Source organism: Cupressus sempervirens, chromosome 11 (genome assembly GCF_028749045.1).
Source record: "Cupressus sempervirens isolate cs-2001-9-10 chromosome 11, ASM2874904v1, whole genome shotgun sequence".
Lineage (NCBI taxonomy): Eukaryota > Viridiplantae > Streptophyta > Pinopsida > Cupressales > Cupressaceae > Cupressus > Cupressus sempervirens.
Genome location: NC_143128.1, coordinates 588,786,472 through 588,804,529, shown reverse-complemented (window position 1 = coordinate 588,804,529; position 18,058 = coordinate 588,786,472). Strand labels below are relative to the sequence as shown.

Sequence of the window (18,058 nt, the reverse complement as noted above, 5' to 3'; positions counted from 1 at the left end):
TTGAACCAAAAGGAGGAGTTTACCACGACAGACAATGTTGGAGACAAACAATTGTTCTATTAGACAAGCCATTTATTTGGAAATTTTTGACAAAAGTTCATTAAATCTATCTAAAATGTCATGTCTATCCATAAAATTATTAGTCTTGGTGGAGAATAATGTTTTCAATCTCCTATTTTCAATTAACTTGCTTCTTGAAATTTGGGCACAACAATTTTATCCTATGGTCTTCACGAATTATTCTATTAAACTAAATTATCTTATTATTGTTTCTTTTTCTTGATTGGTTGTTAGAGATTTTTATGGTAGTTTTGTTATTTTCCATCTTCAAAAAATATGCTGATAACATAGTCAATCTTTCTAGATAAATTTTGCATGCACAAACATCTATAGTACAAATAATGTAAAGACGACACATTTGAAACACGTGTACACAATGCAAAAAGTTTAGGAAGCTTTATTGTGTTTCTCTATTGCGGTGGTGTATTTTTGGTATGCAATTGGTTATTCAAAACAATGTTCTACAACTTTGCCTTCTGTTTTCACTTCCATTAAATTGTTTTAGTTGTGATATGCAATTTTCCTTCCTTCAAACCCTTGCATTATTTGATTTATTTAGAATGATAGTATTGTATACAATTGTTCAATGAATATCACGGTTGTATGTTGCCTCTCCAAAACACCATAGCCAGGTAGTAGATAGTTGGAGCAAATGTTGTAGGCACAAGCAGTTTCTATTTGAAGCTTATGCTAGCAATACTTGTGGAAAAACCCATGATGTTCTCCACTTCTTCATGAAAACATGAATTTTCTAGGGACTTTCTTCTTAGAACCAGGTGAGAAAGTTGTAATTTAGATGGTAGCACTTGCATAATTTTATGTCCTGTTGTTGGGATCATGTAGTTATTGTTGTAAATGCACATAGAATAGATGCCATCAACAAAGTTATAATGGCCAAGATTTTCTTCTGATATGTTTTTGTACTACAAATTATTCTCAATTAGAACTATTTTAGGGAAGCTTCGAATTAGATTTTCATTTTCAATTGCAAAATCTCACATTCAATAACTAAAAGATGAACTTCCTTATTATTTTGAGAAGCTTAGATTTAAGGTAAGCTTAATCCTCCATTTAGTTTAATTTTCAGTAAGGAAATGGGAAATATTGGTTGATATTCTTAAGAATACACATTATATTCATTAATCAATTAGATAATTTAAGAGACCACACATCGTGAGATACTCGATAGGTAGGCATTTTCTTATAGATTACACAACAGAATTTTGTAAATTAATATGATGAACTTATTCAATTTAGTAGAAAAAAGTAGGCCAAGTATTTTCACAGTTTGCTTCCTCAAATTTGATCTACCATGAATTCAAGCTTGAAGGGATTTATCCTCTAGATTCCATGAAATTTTCTAGGTGATTTTTCATGTCCATCTATCTCCACCAATGGAAGTCTTTTTAGTCTTATAAATCTCTTATGATCTTCTCAACGCCTTGGGATTACCAGAAATATACACATATACTATGCAAAGCTTGGAGCATCCAATGAAATAATTCCCTAATTTTGATGGTAAAAGATAAGGTGCAAAGAATCTGGATTCATTCAATAAAAAATAATTTGTCTTTGCTATAATAATGGGATGTAAATTGATGCATTTAGATAGTGAAACTAGGGGATGAATGCAACTTCTTGAATGATAGTATTCAATTCAAGTTATATGTACATGGGATGTTGAAACATATCCTTTAAACAGAGGATCCAAGAATGAGGGACATCAAACCAATCTAATTCTCATTCATTTTCTTTCTTTCGTTGTGTTCTTCTACAATTTGAGTCATTCCTTGGCTTTTAACTTCTTCATTGGTTTTACAAATCATTGATGTTTTTCTTTTTGGCTTACTTTTTTGAGGTTCTAGCCTATAACTGGTAGATGAAAATCCTACCAATTTACATCCATCAAGAGGCATTATCATCTCATGGTGACTAGTATTCTGCAATAGTTTGTCATTTGTGATTCTGCCATAGTTTCTCATTTGTGTTGTTAGAATTGGTAGATAGATTGGCTCTTGCTTCAAATTTGACATGTTTTCATAAATAGGAACATCTTGTACTCTGTGCTCGGTAGAACCATTTTATAGTGATTGTCTTAAGAATCAATATCTACAATCATATAGTCATTAATATGATGAATTAATAGTTTATGATCAGATGCTAACATAGGAAACTTAAGATTTTTATTTATTTTCTTAGAAGCATGTTCTAGATCTCTTTCTATATTCTCATTTTGATCATCCATGGCTTTACTCAAGCTCAACTACAAATCTATTTTTTTCTAAAGAAGCCAAACATCAAATAACCATTGAAGAGAAACATGTCAAGAAGAGTGTTTCCCATGGAATTCTTCATATCTAGATTTTTTGTGGACTCAAAAGCCTTTGAAGGCTTCAATTACAGTAGTTGATTTGATGAATATTTACTAGAAGGGGGAAACATGGAGCAACCTTACATTTATGTGGATATAGTTCTCACTATGTTCCAAGTTAGTCTAGGTAGGATTGATTTATTTGATTATGTCAAGCTCTTTGCTCACTCTTATTCTTGATTTTTCATATAAATTTTCCTTTCTCATTATCATTAATTGGACTTATGTGAAATTCTTCCCCTATTACCTAAATGCATCTCTAGTTATATGGATAATAATAAAAAGTTAAACAACTTTCAATCAGTCCAAGGTAAGAAGTAATCTAAATAATCAACTCTTCATTACTATTTCAGCATAGCAAAAGTTGGGACTCAAGCTACATTGCAGCTCTTGTTTTGCTAATGATTCCTATGACAAACCCTTATGAACCCTCTTTCCAATTAATTCAAATCTAAAAGAAAATAGCTCCATCAAAATCTAAATTTTAAAATTTAAATCATAATGAGTCCATTAAATAAGATAATATCAAAAGTAAACGAAAGTTACCTTCGAACCAAAAGGATGAGTTTACGCCTATCTACTCTTAGCCATAAATTATTTAGAGGTTAAACGGTTTTTGGGAAGGAAAAAAAAGATAAAAGTTCAGGAAGTTATTAGCTTGGTAAAACAAAAGGAGAAACCCAATATTAATTTTAATGGAAAGGGTAAGGAGTCTTACGATTGCTTTCAGCTAACACTTTGGTTGCATGAGCCGGTGGGAGGAATGAGAGATTAGGTTTCAGCAATCAGGTGAAGCGAAGATAATTATGCGTCAGGCAACCAAAACCATACACGGAGAAATGATGTCACCCTGCGAATAATCAGTGGAGCGATGATGAAAGGCACGGCGGGCATTTGCATTGTTTATTGGAAAGCGGGTAAATTGAGTATCTAACCAGTTCAACTTATCGCATCTGTATATATACAGACTTGTACGTGTTCATTTTACAATCAGCTCGCTTCATTCAGCTTGCTAGAAGAAATTGGAATTATTTGGAGAAGAGAATGGCATCGAGGACTAATGAGCTTCTTTTTCTGATGCTTCTCGTTGTGTGGGGTAGTTATGTGAGTGCAAGTAGAAAATTATTGACCGATAGAGAGAGTCCACCAGCAGAAGAAGAATCTTCAAGTCCACCAAAGACCATCACCTTCTTTATGCACCATTCAAGGGAAGGAGTTCATCAAGGTAGTGGCTTGCCAAACCAGTTTGGAAACAACATCAACTTCAACGGCATTGGGAATGGGAATGGGAATGGCCCTCTCCCGCTAACCATTCCAAGTGGAGCCATCAACAATTCTCCTTTCACCATTGGAGGAGGGCAGGGCTTTGGCTTCCAGAATTCCTTCCCCAACACAAACATTGTTAACGGCGGGCTGAACAATGTAAATGGAGGAGCGCAAGGCTTAGGCTCTCTCATCCCTGGCTTAGGACTTCAGAACTCTTTTCCCAACACAAATATTATCAATGGCGGTCTAAACCCTCAGAATCCTTTCGGGGGAGCCTTGAATAATGTGATAGCGATTGAGGACACGTTGACAGAAGGGCCCGATCTTCACTCCTCTGCCGTGCTTGGAAAAGGAGAGGGGTATTATTATCACTTGCCCACCCCTGCTGAAGAGGGAGATCTCAACACAATGTTGCTCGCTTTTACAGCCAAATTTGAAGGTTCTGAATACGGAGGCAGCAGCATTGAATTCTCGGGCAAAGACGACATGGCATTAGAAGAGAGGAAGATCGCAGTGGTGGGAGGAAGTGGTGTGTTCCACAATGCTCAGGGCCATGCTCTCATTCAGACCGTTTCCCACACAATCGACGAGACAGTGCTCAAATTCACCGCTACTCTTACCTATGAATGAAGTCATCCTCGTGTTTCTCCCCCCACTTCGTTTCTCTATGTTTCTTCACTTTGTGCTTTTCCTCTTCTCTTTAGTCGCTGTGTTCATTATTAATAGCTGTACGTCTCATGTGTGCTGTAAGTTTCATTCTCCAAAACTTGATTAAAAAGAGATATTTTCATTTGCTTCATCTGAGATTCATTTTGATCTCGCTTCTGTTACGTTGAACCGTATGTTTCTAATCCAATGTAGAGAATGAATACAGTCTTCAAAACGATTTACTAAAGCTCAACTGTTATGCCCTCTTAGTTTGTGGAAAATGAGGCTTTCTCACTAGAAAGGTTGATAAACGAAGGAAAAAAATTAGTATTAACGTAGGCAATATAATTGAGAATGGTAAATTTATATTTGTTTTTTAAATAATAATAAGAGGAATCAATATTTAATTTAATAATTATAAAATATTTTTTAATAGAAGATATTTTAAAATTTATTCAATATTAAACATAGAGGTATTGTCAATGGAGGTGTATTGGTGAAGTTGAAAGATTCTTAACTAGCTTTTATATATATATAATTAGCTAACAGATATCCTTTTGAGGTGCCTATTGGAGTGAGATAATTTATAAAAATAGGCACCTCAAGCTATCACTACGGAAAATGAAAGATGTCATTATTTTTAGTATAGTTAATCATTAATAATCATTAATGATCAATTTTAATTATTAAATATCTAATTTTGAATGAAATGGGTCCATAATGATGTCAATATTATTAAACATAACTTCCTAGATTTTACATAGATTTAGATATTGCAAATTAATTGGCCCCACAATGGACAGAAAATTGAGAAGCACCAATAACAGTTGATCTGGTATTAAAATAGCTAATGCATGATTTTTTTGGGGAGAAATATAGGCTATAACTACCTTTAACTTTTGATTGGTAAATTACATGTGTGATATCCAGTGGGAAAAAAATAGAGGGTGGGTCATATCTATGTCTCAAATATGAGCTAAAATTTAATCATAATATTTTAGTATTAAATGGGTTGATGTTTACGCCTCATTTTAGCTTGTGCTTGGTTTCAACTATTAAAAAATGGATTCTTATATGTTTGAATTTACAAAGTCTATATTTAGTTTAAGTAAAAATGCCCCCCTCTCTCTCTCTCTCTCTCTCTCTCTCTCTCTCTCTCTCTCTCTCTCTCTCTCTCTCTCTCTCTCTCTCTCACACACACACACACACACACACACACAACACACACATCATCATCATCATTATACCTATCTATCTTAAACCCTAATGATACTCTTTCTTGTGATCTTTTTGATCTCTCATCCCCTCATCTCCCCTCTCCCACTTCTCCTTCTTTCTCTTTCTCCCACCTCTCACCATATCTCCTTCCTAATTTCCACCTATATCTATCTCATATCTTTCACCCTCTCCCCCTTATCTCACTCTTTTTCTGACATATTTCTTGAACCCCCCCCCCCCCCCCCCCCCTCTCTCTCTATATATATTTACCATCTGTGTCTACCTAATGTCTCTCACCTTCTCTATATTTTTTCACTCCCACATGTCTCTTACATCTCTCATCTATCTCATATCTATGAATCTCCTCCTTCTCTATCTTCCTTATTTCTCTCACTCTCCCCTTTCCCTTTGTCTACATCATCTATTTTCCCATCATCATCTCCCTTTCTCCCATCTCCCTCCCCTCTATATATCTTTCCCCTAATTACCATCTCTCTCTCTCTCTCTCTCTCTCTCTCTCTCTCTCTCTCTCTCTCTCTCTCTCTCTCTCTCTCTCCATAATCTCTCTATTTTTCATCCTCTCCCCCTCTCTCCCTCTCCTCCTAATAAACCCCTTATGTACTTTCTCCCCTTACTACTCTCAATATCGCATTTCCCTCTCTCCATCTCTCTCTCACATGCCCCTTATGTCTCCATCGTTTCCTCCTTATTTACCCTCAATCTCTATCTCATGTCTCTCACCATCTCTCACACATGTCCCTATGTAATTACCCTTCTTCCCTCTTCCATTCCCTATCACTATCTCTATGTATTCTAAGTTCTAATTATCCTCCTCCTTGAGCTCTATCTTATATTTTGCCTCTTATTTATGTTAGCATAAGAGTTATTGTGGCCTATCACCATCTCTTGGCTCCATCTTAAACCCTAATAATTCCCTTTCTTATGATCTATTTGATCTTTCTTCCCCTTATTTTCCTTCTCTACCTTATCTCCCCATTTTCATTTCTATCTCTTTTCCTTTCTCCCCCTCCCACCATAATTTCATCCCCATAATTTCCACCTATCTATACCTCACGTCTATCACCCTCTCCCTCTTATCTCACTCTTTTTCTCACATCATGTGTTCTCTCTCTCTCTCTCTCTCTCTCTCTCTCTCTCTCTCTCTCTCTCTCTCTCTCTCTCTCTCTCTCTCTCTCTCTCTGTGGGTTGAGTTCAAAGTAATAATAGTTTATTGGATTTTTTATAAATGGTAAATTGGTTTACTATAGAATTAGTTTCAACATGAACATGGTTTAATATTTTTATAAGACTTAGGGTTAAAAAATAATTGATTCAATGCTAGGATTAAAGTTAAATGTGATTTAATTTTTAATTAGATTTAATATTATAGTTCATTTTGGTTAGGTTTTAAGATTTAGTTAAGATTAATGCATATGTATACATATGCATCTAACCTAAATATGCACTATACATATATATATATATATATTTATATATATATAATGTGTGTGAGTACAAGAATATATCAGTATAAGTATATCTCTCTCTCTCTCTCTCTCTCTGTGTGTGTGTGTGTGTGTGTGTGTGTGTGTGTGTGTGTGTGTGTGTGTAAGGTTTCATAGAAAGATTCATGTGAATAATTTTTTTATCGTCCAATGTTATAAATATTGTCTCCCAACTTTTTTGATGTGTGTACAAACTACAACTACTATTTTCAAAGATTTGCATACCAGCTTCCTTTCATAGAGTGTTTCCAAAAAAAAATTATGTAATATTGTCTCGAAAAATTTTAGGATGTTATTACATTTTGTTGGAGATTTTTATTCCTTTTTATGAATAGTGTTCTAGAAGGTATCATGTGCCTTGCAGATTTGAACTATCATTTTGAGGGAGTATTGCAAAAAAAAAAATTTAAAAATTAAAATATTATGCTAAAAAATTCAAGATTAAACTATATTTTATGTTAAGAGGGTTTTGTAGAAATATTCATATAATATTTTCTTAAATTTTATGTTAATAGGGCATTGTAGAAATATTCGTGTAATACTTCAATTGTCTATTAAGAGGGTGTTGCAAAGAGATGTGTGTAATATTAGCTTCAATTATATAAGGTTTGGCTATTTTGTAATGTGGAAATGTGGATCATGCTATAAATAGTTCCTAGGATGTTCATAAGAAAGCCCATGGAGGGCATGGTGCAGGGGCACCTATTCAAGCATGGTAAAACCACTAAAATGTATAAAATAAGAGTGGAATTGGTATTATCTAAGTCTTAAACTCATTTTAATTATATTTCAAGTGTTTAGGGAAAGTTTGAAGTCATTTGGATAATAATTGTAAAAGTTGTTCAAAAGTTGCCAAAATTATAATGACAACTTTTACAACTTGGTGACAACTTTTTAAAAGTTGGTTTAAAGGTGTTAATGGGTAGTTGTTTGTTGGTTGGAGAGTTTAATGTGATTCCAAATTATATACACTTGGTCTCCAAAATACAAAATTTTAAGTTGGAGAAGTTGGTGGAAGGATTTGGAATGGAAGAAAACTTATTTTGATGTTGTATATTTCAGTTTTTTGGTTATTTTTTCTTGCAATTTCTCTGATGTTTTGGGTGGTGCAAACTCGTTGTAAATGATATAGACCTGAACCTTATATTTTTGGAAATTTATATGAGTTAGCTTCCATTTATTTTTGGTTTTTCTTATTTTCATTATGTTTGGAAGAAATTATGGCTGTTTTGGTGAAGATTGGTCAGATTCTGTCATAGTATGAAAAACATTAAGGAAATTGCAATAACTTTTATTTCCTTGCTTAGATTTGGCTATAACTTGGAGAAAATTTTGGAAACTCACTATTATTGAATCTCACAAAAAATACTGGTTTCATTCTTTCATTTATGGAAGTTATTAATGATTGATTAAGGGTTTGAAATTCTGCCCTAGTTGAGAAATTATTCTTAAAAGATGCAACATTCTTGCATTCATTTCAATGGTTGGAAAAGATTATAAATGTGAATCCATACCTATAATTTTAGAGTTTTGTGGAAGGCCCATAAAGCACACTTTTTCTATGACACTTTGCATCAAGTGGTATTAGAGCCCAAAAGGTTTAGGCAAAAGGTATTTTGTGGTTGTTTGTTTGTCTTTTATAGGTTGAAGAGAGAGAACCTGGATACCAAGAGACTAGGCCAAGAGAGAAAAGAGGAGAAAGGCCTAAGGAAAGGTATCAAAGACAAGAGGAAGAAGGTAAAAGAGACTTTCTTGAAAATGGATTTATTTATGAAATTGATGCATGGTAATTTTTAGGGTATGGATTCATGAAAGAAGAAGAAGGAAGAAAGAAAGAAAAGACAAGAGAAGATAGAAAGATTGGAAAAAGAAGAAAATGAGCATACAAAGAAGTTGAAGGCACTTCTTAGAATCCTAGAGTAGTGAATTGAAAATGGTGAGGGAGATGAAGAATTTAAATTTGTAGAGGTTCAAGAAGTTGAAAAAAATGTGAAAAAAGAGAATGAACTTAAGGAAGAGCAAAGAGAAACAATTATAGAAGAAACAAAAGAGGAAGAGTTGATTGAATCTAATATGGAAGTTGAACCAATTTAAGACTCTGTGAAGATGGACATTGCTGAAAATGATTATGTTGAAGTATTTTCAGAGATAAAGGATGATAATGAACAAATAGTAGAGAGTGATCAAATTTATGATGAGAATTATGGTAAAAGGGAAGAGTTGTCAAGAAGCTTTGAGAAGAAAGATGAAAATTTTGGGATTGATTTTGATACTAATCAATTGATTTTTGCCCATGAATTTTTTGTTATACTCATTTCAATGCAGGTGATGAAGAAATAAGATTGGAGAGGACATAAATTTATTCTTAACAGGTTGATATTTTCAAGCAAAAGGATTGAAAGACTAAAATTGAAGATGAAGAGATCGTTTCAAACCCCATTTCAAAGAGAACTTGGAAAAATTTCAAAGTTGGGGAGCATGGTGCAGGGGCACCTATTCAAGCGTGGTAAAACCACTAAAATGTATCAAATTAGAGTGGAATTGATATTATCTAAGCCTTAAACTCATTTTAATCATATTTCAAGTGTTTGTGGAAATTTTGAATTCATTCGGATAATAATTGTAAAAGTTGTTCAAAAGTTGCCAAAATTATAATGACAGCTTTTACAACTTGGTGACAACTTTTTAAAAGTTGGTTTAAAGGTGTTAATGGGTACTTGTTTTTTGGTTGGAGAATTTAATTTGATTCCAAATTATATATATTTGGTCTCCAAAACACAAAATTTTAAGATGGAGAAGTTGGAGGAAGGATTTGGAATGGAAGAAAACTTATTTTGATGTTGTATATTTTAGTTTTCTGGTTATTTTTTCCTGCAATTTCTCTTATGTTTTGGGTGTTTCAAACTCATTGTGAATGATACAGACCTGAAACTTATATTTTCAGAAATTTATATGAGTTAGCTTTCATTTAGTTTTGGTTTGGCTTATTTTCATTATGTTTGGAAGAAGTTATGGCTATTTTGGTGAAGACTGGTTAGATTTTGTCATAGTATGAACAACATTGAGGAAATTGCAATAACTTCTATTTCCTTGATTATATTTGGCTATAACTTGGAGAAAATTTTGGAAACTCACTACTATTGAATTTCACAAAAAGGATTGGTTTCATTCTTTCATTTATGGAAGTTATATATGATTGATTAAGGGTTTGAAATTCTGCCCTAGTTGATAAATTATTCTTAAAAGATGCAACATTCTTGCATTCATTCAATGGTTGAAAAGTATTATAAATGTGAATCCGTACCTATAATTTTAGAGTTTTTTGGAAGGCCCATATAGCACACTTTTTCTATGGCACTCTGCATCAAGTGGTATCAGAGCCCAAAAGGTCTAGGCAAAAGGTATTTTGTGGTTGTTTGTTTGTCTTTTATAGGTTGAAGAGAGAGAACCTAGATACTAAGAGACTAGGTCAAGAGAGAAAAGAGGAGAAAGGCCTAAGGAAAGGTATCAAAGACAAGAGGAAGAAGGTAAAAGAGACTTTCTTGAAAATGGATTTATTTATGAAATTGATGCATGGTAATTTTCAAGGTATGGATTCACAAAAGAAGAAGAAGGAAGAAAGAAAGAAAAGACAAGAGAAGATAGAAATATTGGAAAAGGAAGAAAATGAGCATACAAAGAAGTTGAAGGCACTTCTTAAAATCCTAGAGTATAAAAGACAAGAGAAGATAGAAATATTGGAAAAGGAAGAAAATGAGCATACAAAGAAGTTGAAGGCACTTCTTAAAATCCTAGAGCAGCAAATTGCAAATGGTGAGGGAGATGAAAAATTTAAATTTGCATAGGTTCAAGAAGTTGAAAAAGATGTGGAAAAAGAGAATGAACTTAAGGAAGAGCAAAGAGAAACAATTATAGAAGAAACAAAAGAGGAAGAGTTGATTGAATCTAATATGGAAGTTGAACCAATTGAAGACTACTCAAAGATGGACATTGCTGAAAATGATTATGTTGAAGTATTTTCAGAGATAAAGGATGATAATGAACAAATAGTAGAGAGTGATCAGATTTATGATGAGAATTATGGTAAAAGGGAATAGTTTTCAAGAAGCTTTGAGAAGAAAGATGCAAATTTTGGGATTGATTTTGATACTAATCAATTGATTTTTGCACATGAATTTTTTGTTATACTCATTTCAATGCAGGTGATGAAGAAATTAGATTGGAGAGGACATAAATTTATTCTTAATAGTTGATATTTTCAAGTAAAAGGATTTAAAGACCAAAAGTGAAGATGAAGAGATCATTTCAAACCCCATTTCCAAGAGGACTTGGAAAAATTTTGAAGTTGGGAGCATGGTGCAGGGGCACCTATTCAAGCATGGTAAAACCACTAAAATGTATAAAATTAGAGTGGAATTGATATTATCTAAGTCTTAAAGTCATTTAAATCATATTTCAAGTGTTTACGGAAACTTTGAAGTGATTTGGATAATAATCGTAAAAGTGGTTCAAAAGTTGCCAAAATTGTAATGGCAACTTTTACAACTTGGTGACAACTTTTTAAAAGTTGGTTTAAAGGTGTTAATAGTAGTTGTTTGTTGGTTGGAGATTTTAATGTGATTCCAAATTATTATTATTTTTTTCTCCAAAACATGAAATTGTAAGTTGCAAAAGTTGCAGGAAGGATTTGGAATGGAAGAAAACTTATTTTGATGTTGTATATTTTAGTTTTCTGGTTATTTTTTCCTGCAATTTCTCTGATGTTTTGGGTGGTGCAAACTCATGCTTAATGATACAGACTTGAACCTTATATTTTCGAAATGGTATATTAGTTAGCTTTCATTTAGTTTTTTTTTGGCTTATTTTCATTATGTTTGTAAGAAGTTATGATTGTTTTGGTGAAGACTGGTCAGATTCTGTCATAGTATGAACAACATTAAGGAAATTGCAATAACTTTTATTTACTTGCTTGGATTTGACTATAACTTGGAGAAAATTTTGGAAACTCACTATTATTAAATCTCAAGAAAATTATTGGTTTCATTCTTTCATTTATGGAATCTATTAATGATTGATTAAGGGTTTGAAATTCTGCCCTAGTTGAGAAATTATTCTTAAAAGATGAAACATTCTTGCATTCATTTCAATGGTTGGAAAATATTATAAATGTGAATCCATACCTATAATTTTAGAGTTTTGTGGAAGGCCCATAAAGAACACTTTTGCTATGACACTCTACATCAAGGCATTTGAGATGTTTTTTGAGGGAAACATTGAAGATATAGGCTCTAGAAAGAATATGATTGTGTGTCAATCAAAAAAAAAATACATGTTCAAATAAATGAATATCTATACACTTTAGGAATGATGTCTATATTAATATATTGAATGACATGTGTATTAATAGCCTGAAATAGAACACCATTTGGCTTTTCTCTTACCTATGGTTTTATTATATATAGACAACCCAAATTGAGGGAATATTTCTATTTTTAGAATTCCATATTATTTTTACAATTTAAGTAAATAGGGAAGAGAATCTGTAGGGCTTGTGATCATTTGGATCATTTGGGTTTGATTTGAGATATGTCCCTTGTATAGACTTTAGTATTGAATTTAATAGAGAAAATTAGTTGGATTTTTTTTGAGATATGTCACTTTGACTTTAGTATTGATTTTAATAGAAAAAATAGTTGGTTAATGGAAAGGAAAATCAATATTAAAAAAAATAATGATAAATAACTTTATTAATAGAAGAAATAACGTAAAATCTTTACATATAGATTTTAGTATGCTTTTAAAAGAATAAAATCCTTGTGTAATGGGTAGGAAAATTAATAAGTTATTCCATATAAATAAAAATAGAAATAGAAATTATCTATTATTTTTTAATAATAATCAATTCATATTATATATGTGAGCACATGTTACTATGTCTATATGCATGTGTGTGTACATTTCTTATATTCATTCACTTATTGGTCCACAATCTATTAATATTTCTATGATTTGTAATCAAAGATAGTCACAAAAGGCATGTCATTGAGAACCTTTCACCCATCTAAATGATTTAGACCTACATATCATTCTTATCCATTAGATGTCAACTATAAAGTTTACTAGTCCGATAATCCATATACAATTAAGAGTTAGCATGTATCATTTAATTGAAAGGTTAAAACAAAACAAAATTAAACATAAAATTGTCAATGTGAAAGTCTCTCTCAAGGGGAAATGGATATTAAAATTCAAGTGTAAGTTCTAAAATCTCTTTTACTAGCTACTATTTTGGAATATTTGAATGGAGTTCACAAAGATCCAAAGTTAGACAAGATTAGATATACTTGCATAACTTGATTTGGTGAGAGGGGAATGTGGATATTAATGTGGGGTTAGGGATTAAATTATAGAGAAAAAGAATTGAATAGAATAGTGCTCACATAGTCCCATCAAGGGAGGCAAATTTGAAAGCTTTGCATAGCTTATGCCCTACATCAATCATGGTAGATAAATACATTGAGTGTACTGAAATTGAGAAACACAAGCACACTAAGACACTCACACAAAGAAATTTCATCACAAAAACCTTTGATGATTCTATGAATGATCTACACATTGAAAATCTCCACACATGATTCATACAACAATAGAATCGAATAAGACCTTCCTTAGGAATACAAGAAGGAATCAACTATTTTATTTTCTCAAATGATCAAAGGTGTAAGGGGATATGAATGGGAGAAAGATGGTCCAAATAAGTAATCAATATGAAATGGGAGTTGTGTTGATGAGGTAGATGGAGATATAAATGGAGCATATTTATAAGGGTGAGATGGGATCATTGGGTGAGAAATGTGAAGAAAAAATAGTAATAAAATAGATAATTCTTTGTGTTTGATCACACTCTATGATCAGGAAAAATGAATTCTTAAGAAGAAGAAAAATGAAAAACGATAGTTTTGAATTATCATTTTTTTATTGTAGACAACATATGTAGTGTATATTTATAAAAAAAAGTACTAAAATGATACCGTATAGTCAAATTGTATTTACATGTTAAGTGTCCTACAGTATGTAGGCACATTTTAATGTAGTTCACTAAAGAAATACATGGTAATTTTGATGCAGTTCAATGAAGAAATACTTTGTTCAATAATTCTACCATCTTCAAAACCATATGTGTAGATATAGACATTAAGTACAACATATCCAATATTTTTGTAGATGTACACATTAATTACACCAATTTTTTCTTTCAAAACCATATGTGCAAATATAAACATTAAGTACAACATGTCCAATATTTTATAGATATACACATTAATTATACCAATTTTTCTTTCAAAACTATATGTGCAGATATAAACATTAAGTACGACATGTCTAATATTTTTGTAGATATACACATTATTTACACCAATTTTTTCTTTCAAAAACCATATGTGTAGATATAAATATTATGTACAATATGTCCAATTTTTTTACAAATATACACATTAAGTACACTAAATTTTTTCTTTCAAAACTAACTCAATAAGGGTACAAGAATAAGATGTTCCTATAAAGAAGGATCATGTTAGATAATACAAGGGAATTTGATCAAATAGGGAGATAATCATTAGACTTTTGTCTAAATTTTAAAGAGAAGGTGATGACAAATGTTATTGTCCTTGCAAGAGTTGTAACGACTTAAAGACAAGAAGAATCAAAATCAAAATAGCTAAGAGACATTGTAGGGAGAATGGACACATTGAAGGGGGTTTGATTATCATCCATTGGTAATTTATTTGTTGTATTGTTTTTGAAATGAATATACTTATGAACCATGGAATGAGGGTTTGATTTTCACTTTGAAGGGGAATTTGATTATCATCATTTTTATATAAGTCGATCTCCCTAGGATAGTATGTGATATGGACCACCACATCTCAAAGTAACATGGAGGTGTCAATATGGAGGAACATGGAGGTGTGAATATGAAGGAGTATGGAGGTGTGAGTATTGAAGGAGAAGATCATGATCCCATGGAAGATGGTGATCATGAACCAAAAAACGTATTTGAAGATGATGGTATGAATGTATTGATCTATAACACATTTGGTTGTATTGATCTATAACACATTTGGTAATTTTTCTTTCTACTACTGATGATAATGATGATGATTATGATAAGGATGACATTGAGGTCGTCCATGATATACCTCTACTTGAGAAAGAAAACACAGCTTTTTACGAAGGATCCCAATCAACTCTTCTCTCTATTGTATTATTATTGGTGAGTTTGAAGGTTATGAATGGTTTATCCAACATAACAATGTCACGTATGCTAAGGTTTTTCATATATGTCATTATAGTCTATTAAATGTGAAACATGTATTGTTAAGATTGTTTATACTAATGACTTATATTTTTTGATGAAGATTGATAGGTGACTATTTGTTACCACCATCAAATGTTCTCCCTCACTTGTACCAAGAATTATGTGTCACTATCAAAAATATTTGAATGGAGTATCAAGAAATAAATGTTTGTCCTGAATATCATGTTATTTATCATAAAGAACATGAAAATGCAATAGAATTCCCTGAATTCCATACAAGAAGATATCAAGATGATAAAGTGAAAAAAGGGTGTCTCGCAAAGTTCTTCATTACATCCCCATTATTCCATGTTTTAAATGATTATTCAAGTGCAGTAGCTTGGCATAATTTATGGATTACCATGTACACAATAGAAGTCAAGATGACATTATAGGAATGCATGTAGATGGTTCAACATTCATGGACATAGAGGAAAAGCGACCAATCTTTAAAGAAGAACCTTGAAATCTCAGGCTTTCTCTGACAACTAAGGATGTTGAAATCCATTTGGAGAGATGAGATCTGTTTATTCTATGTGGTTCATTTTTGTTATCAACAATAACCTTCCTCCATGGATTTCAATAAAGAGGGATCACATTATGTTGGCAATGATTGTTCTAGGTATTTTATTATTATCTACATGTAATTATAAGTCTTAGAGTGAAATGGCCACAATAAGTATCTGATGTTGTTCATTCAACTAGGTAGTTACCAAGTGAATGATATGAATGTATATATTGTGCCTCTTATCAAAGATTTGTTGGTTTTATGGAATGGTTTCACTATGTATGATATCTAGATCAATTGGACAAAAATTATTTCAATTCCATGCAATGCTTGTATTGACAATTCATGATGCCCCAGGGTCGATACATTTATATCTTATGTTATGCTGAAATCTAGTTGTACACTATACTACTAATTCCAAAAATGAACATATTTAATCCAATTGTATCATTATCTTGTAGGTCTTCAAACAAAGGGAAAATTTTCATGTTCAATGTGTGGTCCAAAGATGAAATCTCATCATTCAAAAATTTTAAGAAACCAAGTGTTTGATGAGTATAGACACTTCCTCTACAGAAATGATAAATATCAAAGTGTTGAAAAATATATTTTCAATGGGAAAGAAGATACTACATCAAAGCCACGAAGAATGAAACCCCACCTATGGTAGTTGGAATATAATAGAATTCAAGGTACTATCACTCCACCGAATGGTTTATGTTTTGAAATTATATATTTTGGTTTTGTTTTGATGGCTAATTATGTAATTGATGAACATGAAGCTCGTCAAGGCATCATTGACCACCTTCAAAAGGGATTGAAATGTTATCCCAAAAAAATAGTAGGTTTCCCTACTACGAGTAGCTACAAATTGTGCATTTGTTTGATACTATGTATATTGGAAAGAATGTAACAGAGACACTGTGGAAGATATTGGATGGAAGGTGTGATAAAGAAAAACTTGCCAAAATTTGTAGTGGAATTCATGATTCCAAGCATGCAATGAAAAATATCATTTAATCAAATAGCAATGGAGATTTAATTAATGCAAGTGCCCTTCCTTGGTTATTACCAAAGCAGAAAAGTAATGACATAAAAGAAGTCATATGAAAAAATCAATTTCCTATAGGATTTGTTGTGAATATAAGCAATCTCATATCAAATAAAAGTGAATTTGGGCATGTCTAAAAATGCATGATTGGCATACCTTCATCAAGGTAAGTCATGGTCTTTTGTATTTACAATATATTTGTGAAACTACATTCAATTTTCATTGTATTACGTTAGAAAAGAATGAAATGATTACTTGACAATTGTTGTAGTATGTGCTACCCCTATTGCTCCCAGAAAACTTCAACAATAATATCAAACACATGATATATGATCTTGTAAAATACATGAGGTAAGTTGTGATATTTGTTCAATATATCAAACAAGTAATATATGGTAAGGTCTCATATTTATATGTTTTTGTTTCTTGAATCCCTTGTAGGTGGTTGTCATCTAAAAAAATTCATAAAGAAGATATAAAATATTGGAAGAAAAGAATTTGTCTACTAATGAGTGAAATGAAAAATTGTTTACCTTCATCATTTTTCAATGCACAAGAACACTACCTCATTCACCAAATTGAGGAAATTGAATTATGTGGACCTATACAGCCTAGGTTAATGTGGGTGGTTGAGAAACACTTAAAATTTTTGAAGTGTTTGGTTCGACAAAAATCATGTCTTTTTTGGAAATATTATGACAAGCTAAGTTACTGAGAGGGGAGTGGTGAGTCAGTAACTTCTAAAACTTTAATCACAATTAGCAATTAATCCTTTATATGAATTCTGATCTAACTTCATGCATGAAAAACTAAAAAGACATGAAAGCATACATAACACTTTAACACAAGATTTGGTGACCCAAATACCTTCCAAATAGAAAGTAAAGCTAGGGTGGGGATGATACCCATAAGCTTTAGTAGTGCAGTATAAAGTTGGTTTGTTAAGGCCTACATTGATCACTTATGATGATCTACCCTGTTAGGAGCAATAAAGATTTCTAGGTTCACCTTGTGAAAGGATTTACAAACATAAAATAAAGTATGCACTCGGTAAGGAGATCTACATAAGACT

At 32.1% G+C, this 18,058-nt stretch overlaps 1 pseudogene; it reads right to left on the bottom strand.

Moving 5' to 3' along the window:
• Positions 1 to 1,793: 1,793 nt before the first annotated feature.
• On the bottom strand, positions 1,794 to 2,502 carry LOC149531040 (uncharacterized; annotated as a pseudogene).
• Positions 2,503 to 18,058: the final 15,556 nt, after the last annotated feature.